Source organism: Gymnodraco acuticeps, unplaced genomic scaffold (assembly GCF_902827175.1).
Source record: "Gymnodraco acuticeps unplaced genomic scaffold, fGymAcu1.1, whole genome shotgun sequence".
Taxonomy (NCBI): Eukaryota; Metazoa; Chordata; class Actinopteri; order Perciformes; family Bathydraconidae; genus Gymnodraco; species Gymnodraco acuticeps.
In genome coordinates, this window is record NW_022991976.1 from 1,410 (window position 1) to 11,986 (window position 10,577).

Below are 10,577 nucleotides of genomic sequence, written 5' to 3' on the forward strand. Positions count from 1 at the left end.
TTAGATGGTTTGGTGAAAGCATCTGAGTCAGGTTAGTAATGCTCCATCACATGTTTCTATTACAGGTTGAGTCTTAAACTGAAGCTTGACTTTAAAGCACCGGAAGTTTCCTGTAAGTTTAGTTTTTTCACTCGTAGCTCGGGCTGCGGGGGTGCTAGAGATGGGAGCACGTTGATGCGACCTTCCTAGCCGGAGTTATGGCCGCATTTTACAATAAACTTCCGTTGGGTCGCTTAAAAACAAATATCGCAATATCTGTCAGAAAAATCGCAATTAGATTATTTCCCCAAATCGTGCAGCCCTAGTGTGTGCAGCAGCAGCAGCAGCAGCAGCAGCAGAAACAAACAACTTCAAAACAAAGACGAGCAATAACAAGGAAGCCCGGGGTCAGAGGTCACGGCCTGCTGACCTGCTGACCTCCTGATAAGTCCAACAGGAAGCCTGAACGGACTTTAAAGTTCAGCCAGAGTTTAAAGAGGGAAAACAAAAACATCAGAACTTTGTCCATATATCTAACAAGTGAAATCAAAGACTAGTGTAGGCAGCTGCTGTCTGATATCAAGGAAATGGAATAAATGCTCAATTGGCTTGCCATACGCAGTACATGACCGTTACATGTATGATATGTGTGTAATGTGTACTTGGAAAGCGCCTTGATGACTTTGAGGTGTGAAGATGGGCGGAGTGGCGCAGTGGGCTGTGCTTTGGGGAACACCAGTTCGAAAGCCGCCGCTGCTGCGTCTGTAAAGTCGTCGTGTCCTTAGGCAAGACACTCCACCTGAACTTGCTCCTGTGGGTATTGTCCACAGTGCATGATATGTGTGTGTAATGTTTGTAAAGCACTTTGAGCATCTGGAAAAGCACTATAATAAATGTAAGGAATTATTATTATTATTATTATAGAAGAACCAGCTTCGTCGTCAATTAACAGATTTAAAGATTGCATCTGTTTGAGTCATTTTTTATGATTTTGAAGATTTTTGTTGGTGTTTTTTACATTTTATTTTAGTTCTTTTTTGCATTGGGTGCTTTCACGTTTAAAGCTTTAACTACATGTTGCTGATTATACTTACTTTCTTTTACCTAAATAACATTTTAAATGCAGGACTTTGACTTGTAACAGAGTATTTTTTCAGTGTGGTGTTAATACTTTTACTTCCATCTCCCACCACTGACATTTGCACCAGAAAAACACCCTCTCTCAAGATGTAAAGGCCTTCATGGGACACTTCAACACTAAAGAACAACCAAGAATATGATTAAACTAATACAAATTACAATATTGGTTCAGAGTGTCACAGGAAATAAAGTCTTCAGCCTGAGCACACACTCTCCCTCCGTCCTCGCCTCTCTTTTGTCTGCCAGCGCGCCGTCAGGTATTTCCGTCTGTAATCTGTTTGATGGGAGCGTTCAGAGATCAGACGCCTGCAGCCGCTCAGAGAGCTACGCCTCGGAGACGCTGACGCACACATCATGACTCCTATCATCCTATCAGAGGAAAACACAACTTCAACAAGTGACAATTCAATCCAGGAAATAATAACCTGGAAATAGATTTAAAAACACGTACAAGTTTGGGCTGATTTTTCTGCAAATGTGAGATGCTTGTTGCAGCAGGGATTGATGAACAGAGTGTTTTTGATTCAGAAATCAGGGATAGGTTTGAATGTGTTTTCTTATTGGGTTGTGAACCTGTGTTCCCTGAGAAACATGTCGTTGTTTTCCTGCTGATACATCGCTATTCAACAACGGCTGACGCACACATCAGCGGTATGACAAGCACTCCTATCATCCTATCAGAGGGAAAACACAAAAACTTTAACAAGTGACAATTTAATCAACAAAACAATAACCTAGTAATAGATTTAAAAAAAACATGTACTACAAGTTTGGGCTGATTTTACTGTCTTAATATTCTGAGTCCAGTAAATGTTCCTGCACATTTGAGATGCTTGTTGCAGCAGGGATTAAGAAACTTACTATTTACTTGCACTATATTTTTCTGTTTATCTGTGTTATTGTGTTGCTCTGTTGGAGGAGCCTGTGACCTAAGATGTTCATCGGCATAACTACTCTGTAGCTACGTTCGTATGACTAGAGCAGGGGGGTCAAACTCAAATACACAGTGGGCCAAAATTAAACAATGGGTACTAGTGGAGGGCCGGCCTGGTTCAATGTTTATTGCTAAACGTATTGAAATGAACTTATTGCACATATTAAACCTGGAACTAACAAAGCTTAAATTATTGCCTATAAAAACAATATTCATTTGCATTCATTTGCATGCATTCATTTGCATTCATTTCTTATGGCTCTATCTGCAGCTTTTCCAGAGTCAGTTCTTATGAGTACATTTTCCCCACAGGCCAACAACAGCTTCAAGAAAACTATTCCCCTCAAAGAGAAAACAAACATGCCCTGTTGTCGTGAGAGAGAAAGTGCAGAAGGAAACATCCATTAAACTCAGTGTGCTGCTCTGTGATGCTAGCTCAGATACTTGGCATCTCATCTTGGGTGCAAGGTCATCAATGTTTGGGGCTCAGGCTCTGAGCTGAGGAGACCCTCAGGATGGAGTGAAGGTGTGCGTGCAATATACCGGCGGGCCAGATCTAATAGTAATTAGAAATGATCCTGCGGGCCGAAATTAAATCCACCAAGGGCCTGATTTGGCCCCCGGGCCTTGAGTTTGACCCATGTGGACTAAATAAAGAACCTTGAAACCTTAACAGTGTGTTTTTGGTTCAGAAATCACATTTATTTTTAAATGTTTTGTTGTTATTTGGTTATGTACCTATTTTCCCTGAGAAACATGTCGTTATTTTCCTGCTGATACACGATTTCTCTTCACTCTTTTTCTGCTTTGATTGCCTGTTTTTATGCAGTCTCTTGTTTCACAATGGAAATAAAGTTTAAAAACCACTTTGAATCCTGCGCCAAGTCACAATTTATGTCATGCCACGTCTTAAAAAAACCTGGACTTGGGCTCCCTTTTCTTTTTGTTTATAAAAATAAGAATATTTACTTTAAACAACAATAAAATGAATACAAAGGGAAATAAAACTGTGATTAAAAGCAGAAACACAGATTAAGCCTCATTTTACTGTTAAAATGAGATGTTTCTGTGACTTTATGAAGCTTTGTGAAGAATCCAGTGTTGCAGCAGTGATTGTGAAAAGCTGTTTCTGTTAAATACTACTATTGTTCTTCTTTGGTTGAGAGTGACCGTGTGATGTCAGGCCCATTGAGTGTATTCTGTAGCCTCTCGTGTGTCTGGTTTCAGATCAGAGAAACTCTCCCTGGAAGTCAATCCAAGTCACACAGCACATCTTGTATCTCTCCGAACATCGTGTTGCCTGTTAGAAATGAAAAATATTGGAGGCTGGCGGCGGATGGGGACGTGACCATGGACTACGCGTGTGTGTGTGTGTGTGTGTGTGTCCAACAAAGTCTTAGGTGTCTCGTTTCTGTCACGCTCAGCTTCCTGTGATTCACCTCACAGCTCAGCAGTCACACTGATGTTCACGGCAAACACTCGACGACGACAATGATTAACTTAAAGCGGAGTAACCAACGCTTCTTCATACCCAGCATGCCTCTCTCTGCAGATTAGGCATCAGGACATATATCGTAATTCAAGTCTCAAGAGCCTGTGACCTAAGATGTTCATTGTCACAACTACACTGTAGCTACAGTATGCACACATGACAATAAACGCCTTGAAACTACTACTCTACTACTTATATTCATATCTGCACACTAATATGCACGCCAAGCCCTCGACTACATCACTGAACATGAAGCGGCACAATCAAAGCTTCTTCATACCGGACATGCATTTCTCTGCAGATCACGACCGGCCCACTTTCCTCCTGATATGATTCAGACACAGCACTATAGGGGCGCCACTGTAGTATGGGGCCAGTGGACCAAGGGAAACAGCCTGAGACTCAGAGTCTCCCTCGACATCCATTTTAAAAGGGTTGTGGTTTTATGTTCAAGATGCAGTACGTGGATTTACATCACGTTTCCAACTCCTTTTGGTTTTGCTTGATTTGCCTTTTCTTTTTCACTTTAGTGTATTGATGTATTAGGAACAACATCGGACACATACTTTCACAGTGAACATATGACTGTACACCACAGCACTGTAGAGTTTCTTAGAGAGAGGCAGCCATGACAACATGATATTTAAGACCAGAAGTGGAAGAAGTATTTAGATATGTACTTTAGTCAAAGTAGTAATACTACAGTGTATACTTTTAACAGAAAAACTCCAATTCAGAAGTGCAAAAGTATTAGCATAGCATGTGGTTAAAGTACCACAAGTACTCATTCTGCAGGATAATGTAGGTTTGTTATTGTATGTAGAAATAGGTTAAACATATCAGACATGTCATCGTTCAGAAGGCCTTTCTTTAACTTTTGTTATTTTAATATCAAAACCATACGTTTAAGTTGAATGGTAAACACTGCTTTTTCTTTTCTGAATGCCTTAGATTTAGAGTATTACTACAACATACGACATTTACAAGTTTTAACAAGAGTTAAAAGTTGAACACAAACATTGTCCAAATAAAATACGCCCTAAAGTTATAGCTTTTTCACGGAAAAAAGTGAACAGGCAGCCGTGTGTGTGTGTGTGTGTGTGTGTGTGTGTGTGTGTGTGTGTGTGTGTGTGTGTGTGTGAACTGTGTGTGTGTGTGTGTGTGTGTGTGTGTGTGTGTGTCTGGAGGTGTGTGTGGCTCTCAGCCTGTTAAGTGGGTGTAATCCTCTGCAGAGCTTCAGGGCCCCTGACCCCTCGCTGCTAAACAAAGTCCGTCAGTAGTCATTAGCAGCCGCTTCACTCAGATAATCCCCCCCCCCCACTCACACCCACCCCCCCTCCCCACAGGCCCCTCATCGGACCCTCACAGGCCCCACTAGAGCGGCTGCAGCATCTCAAACTCTGCAGAAACTTCAGCAAAGTTGTAAAAACTGGAACGAACCCACTAGTCGATGTTTCAGTTTGCGTGAACAGACAGAGATCGAAATACCGTTTCCCACAATCCTGAATGCAAAAATACAAATATGTATATCCTATTATACACAATCAACAGACACATGCACACACACTACAAATCAAACTCCTTTTGGTGAAGCTACGACCACATGTTTAACCATTTATATCTGAACGGTGCTGAAATGTAATGTACTGTACTTAAATACAATTTTAAGAAACTTGTATTGTCCCTAAATATTTCCGTGTTATTCTACTTTTTTATTATAATATTGAAGTTTTTACTAATCCAGTAAATAATCATCATCTCCATATGATTCTGAAATCAACTTTTACATTTGTTACATTGAGTTTATTTGTATTTAAATGAAATGAAAGTTATTATCTCTTATCAGAATGGTATTTTAACATGTTAACAGTTTATAGAATACAAGTTGTTTTATATTAAACTACTCAAAAAGTTAATAATACAGTAGTAGATAGTAATACAGTAAGTCATAGATTATGAAACAATGGGGCAATATATTTGATTGGTACTGTTACTGAAGCTACTCTGTCTAATTATTGAAATTGTTGTAAATACAGGAGAGCGGATGATAACGTTGTTCTGTCTCCGATAGCTCTGCATGTTTTTGATCTGTATCTGTGTGCCTTTTATCTATTATTGTAATATTATATTTTATTATAATGTTATGTCTGCTGTGAAGCACTTCAGTAAAATCCTCTGTTTTTAATATGTGCTATATATATTGGATTGTAGCACAATTGTTTTTTTGTAATTTCCGCATCTCGTGTTTGCTCGTACTGCTGGACAGTTTCAGAAATGTTGAACAAAGCGTGTCGACTTTCAGAAAGGAAAACCCCACACGCAGCAGACCGACTTCCTTCGGTCTCTCGCGGCGTTCACACTCTGAGCGTCTGCCACATCATCACCTTCCTGTCGCTGCTGGTGAGAAACATCTTCTGAGTCCATGTTCACAAACATACTGTATCAGCTGGATGTTTCCACTACACTGACTTCTAAGGGGCCGCCCGTGTTTCACCAAAATATGGTAATAAAGTTCAGCTTGCTGCTCTTATACATCTGATCAAATAACATGTCGTTAAGTCATGAATCACACTTTCCTATTCCTCATATTTTCCGATCCTGCATGTTTCCGTCGGTGCAGTGTTTCTTATTTTGTTTATGTTTTGCATCTCATTTTCCAACTGTTGTCTCATCTAATCTCACTTAACACTGTATCTTAAATCAACAGCAATAGGGAAAGTGCTGTACCTGTTTGTTTCTTTGCCATGTGATATGTGATCTCTCTTCTGTATCTATGACTGATTGACCTGAATGTTTTATGTGTATTATCTCGATGCCCAAGACACATTTCTCCTAAGGGAGACAATAAAGCTCTATCTAATCTTAACATCAAACTATGTGCATCAGCAAGAAAAAGCATGCAGGATTATTAGAGACACCACATCCAGGTTAAAACAACTTAACAAAATGATTTCTTGGGGGGTCTCACAAGGTCTCAGTGATGTATTTGTGAAATTACACAACCGGTTTTTTACGTGTTTTATAAGCCTCAGGGTTCAAATGAGGTTTCCACCAGGAGAGGGAAAATAATAAAAGACAAATCCCCAAACTGTAGCCTCTGACAGCTGAGGACCGGGAACCAGGAAACTTGACTTTATATGAATGAATGAATGGATCATTATTTTCTATTTATCCCCGGGGGTAAGACGCATGTCCCAACAGCAGACAATGAACCGAATAACCGCGCGAAAACACAAAAAACGAGTTCAATGTTTTAATATTTTTGATATGTATTATTGGTATTACTGGCTGCTTGCTTGTTTACTTTAATATTGCTGCTATTCTTACCCATATACCAGACGGACATATAGACAGACAGACGGACAGACAGACGGACAGACAGACGGAGAGACAGACAGACAGACGGAGAGACAGACAGACAGACAGACGGAGAGACAGACAGACGTACAGACAAACGGACAGACGGACAGACGGACGGACGGACAGACGGAGAGACAGACGGACGGACGGACAGACAGACGGAGAGACGGACGGACGGACAGACAGACAGACGGACACACAGACAGACGGACAGACAGACGGACGGACACACAGACAGACGGACAGACAGACAGACAGACAGACAGACAGACAGACAGACAGACAGACAGACAGACAGACAGACAGACGGATGGACATATAGACAGACAGACAGACAGACATCATGTCATCTCCATCGTATTTATGATGGGTGTCTGCTTTTCAAAGATGTGAGGAGGAGAGGAGCAGATGTCTGGAAAGAAAACTCATATACTGTGGGCTTCTCATGACAAACTGCAATACAACTTTAGAGATGAAACATAACATTTGGGCAACTATCAAGTAAGAAGATTATTTTTGGTGGACTTTATCTAGAAGAAGTAGAAAAACTAAGCAAAGAAAATATTGTATTACATCTCAAAACCGGTTTTTATTAACTTGGAAAAAGCCATGAAGATAATTTGACTTGAGCAAAAAGGGTTATTTCCACTGTGTTCAGTTATTATTTTGCTTTCTCGGCTTGAGGTGCCAATCCTCTGAGAACAAAAGGAGACGTTTCTGACACCAAATATGCACCATATAATGAAGCCATTATTCCAGCAGTTAGTCTTGACTTCAGTTATTTCATTGATTAAAACGGATTTTATGGAACGCAGCGTGTTGTACCGAAGGAGTTTCAGGGACAAAGTGAATCTTACCGGTCTGATTCTGACATACATGCTGACTTTGTCCAGTTTCCGAAACTTCTCCAACAAGTGAAACTGTTTCCAGAAGAGCTGAAACAAAAGAGAAGCACATGAAGTGAGACATTAAATGTTAACTATCATAGCAGGAATTACATTTTTTGCACTGAAAGATATTTAAAAACAACCTGTTATCGTGCATAAGAGATTCAAACAGCAGGCCGGGATGTTAATGAAGGTTGAGCGATAATAACTCTCCTCTTGTAACGTAATTTACTGAGATTTGGTAGGATGTGTGTGAATCCCCATCCTGCTAACAGCCAGTGAACGCAGCACGGTATTGTAATGAATGAAGCTGAAAATTGTAGTTTATTAGATCTCATTCATCTCTAATTAAATGTATGTTTTATTTATTTTTAAACGCAATCTCAACCTCAAGATGTCTAAAATGTTGATGAACAGACTAGTTTAAAAGATTCAGAACGTTTTTGGGAGGAAAGTTTCGGAAAAGATCTGCCTAAAAAGTTCAAGTATTCACTTTTTATGTTGAAGGACAATGAAAATACACAAACAGAAAATCATTCAAATGCAAATGTTAACCTTTACTCTCCGTTACAAGGAATCATATAGGCCTACAAATATTTTCCTGCTCCTCCAGGTTTCACAATGTGTGTTTTTCTGTGGTTCAGTGGGAGGAGCCTGAAGCTTCACACACTGCAGAACAGAAGCTCTCTCTGCACTGACTTTAATAGGAAATTAAAAGCTTCGTTTTTTCTCAAATAGCTGCAGAAATGAATACGACGATATACGTTCAGAAATATGTTGTTTAAGGCGAGACACCCCAGATGAATAGGGTAATTTTTTTTAACTTAAAGGTATCAGCTAGAAATGTCTCCAGTTAATTACTTACAATAAGGCAATTGTCTTTTGTATTACAAGATTTCTGAAATAGCATGTTTAAATATGCAAATATCCATTATCTCATTAAATATGCACATATTTTAACACATTTCAGGAATCGAAATCTGAACTTTGGATATAGCCAGATTCAAAATTCTCGTTTCATTTTGTAGTCATATTAGTATCTAAGGCTTTTACAGAAGGGATATTGGATATCTCTTTTTATCACTCCATAAATCAGAAAATACTGTCAACAGCCCTAAAATATCAATTTTCGCCATGTTTTTAGGTATACAATGTTGTATAATTCAGGCTATGATTTATATATGAACAAACCCTTCTGTAAAAGCCTTCATAATATTGATAGGAATATAACTGGAAGGTTTGGTGTATGTACGTGCTACTGAAGTTGACATTTCGAACTCAGAGTAGGAGAAACAACTCATTTTGAGAAAACGACCTTTAAAGATTGCAGTGAGGCGCTAGCTAAACCCTCCTGTTCTTTGGATGACAGCTTGCGCATCGACGCACTCCGTGAAGGTATTTCATGTTCGGGGTCATTTTTTTTTGTATAATCTTGCTTCGTGCAAGTGACAATTGTTGTCGTCTTCTCTGTGAACGTTTTTTTCGCCGTTCTTTTGGCATTTTGAGATTTCAATTTCTAGCTGAAAGCTAACCAGGAAGTGTTTTAGCACACCACGTGACGCATCTGAACGAATCACGTTCTCAGAAATTGACACCAGCCAATGAGATTTCGTTTCTTGGTTTAAGACCCCTTTGGGCTTTCACGATTGGTTGCTGATACAAAGGAAATGACCATATTTGGATCCGATGAGATTGTGCAGGAGAGACGGAGCTTTCCAGCGATACCTCTGTTGACAAGGTGCACACAGCGGTCGCGGTACTTTATGTTACGTTAGAATGCTAACTTTTGGTGAATTTAGGAGAAATCTACACACGCAAATAGACAAACTATAGTAAAATAAACACTTAAATGTGTATTTTGTACGTTTTCCTTCCAAAAGCCTGAAAGAAAACATGTTATGGAATCAAAATAGTACAACATCTCAAAATTGACCAGTAGCCTACTTGAAAAACGATGTTTTTGCCTGCCGTGTCTCGCCTTAAACGATACCAATGTGTACATGTAATCCGGCAATTTGGTATAACCTTGTGCATTGTTTGGTTTGGGTAACCCTGCATCAATTCAAGATTATTAAAGGTGGGGCAGGTAATTTTGGAGAAACCAGCTCGAGTGCGCTAGAATTTGAAAATGCACAACCGGAACAAATCTGCCACTTCCTTACAGAGCCCCTCCTCCAACACACACGAACGCGCACATGACCAATGAGGGCACGAGATAAGTTTGTGCCCCGATGGAAGGCTGACAGGCAGGTAGGCCATCCAGTTACTTTAGCCGGGCCGGCTCAGATGATTGGTCGTGCTTTTTACAGCGCCACGGCTTCCACAGCTTATTTTTCATGTATTTATTGTCAAAGCATTTAATGTATTCATTGCTATCGGGATGTTAAGAGCATTCCATGGAATAAATGACATACCCCACCTTTAAGAAAACGTTAAACAAAAGTTTTCAGCAATGTAACTAAGAAATGATCTGAAAACGACGTCATATAAAAAAACATTTCATAGCCATCATTTGATTTACTTAGCTTTGTGGAAGTAAGATGATTATTAAGACACAATCATTCATATGTGTACACTCTGGATCCAGTAATTGTATTTGATAATGTTGTTCAAAATAGTAAAGAAAAATAAGAAATTATATTTACTTTACAAATAATTTTCATAGTGTGATATTAATAATAACGTATTGCATCACGTGAAAAAAATGTATAGTAAAGTATATGAAGAGTTCAGTAGATTAATTAAATGGAAGCATGGGAAAGATATGTTCATAAACATATTGAAA

The 10,577-nt window shown here is 39.4% G+C and overlaps 1 long non-coding RNA gene across 1 annotated transcript; it reads right to left on the reverse strand.

Annotated features, from left to right (window-relative positions):
* Positions 1–320: 320 nt before the first annotated feature.
* LOC117536203 lies at positions 321–7,884 on the reverse strand. Its single transcript, XR_004567517.1, has 3 exons — positions 7,763–7,884; positions 1,693–1,793; positions 321–1,488 (listed from the first exon to the last, which is right to left on the reverse strand). It is a non-coding gene; the product is annotated as an uncharacterized LOC117536203 (long non-coding RNA).
* Between the last annotated feature and the right edge of the window lie 2,693 nt (positions 7,885–10,577).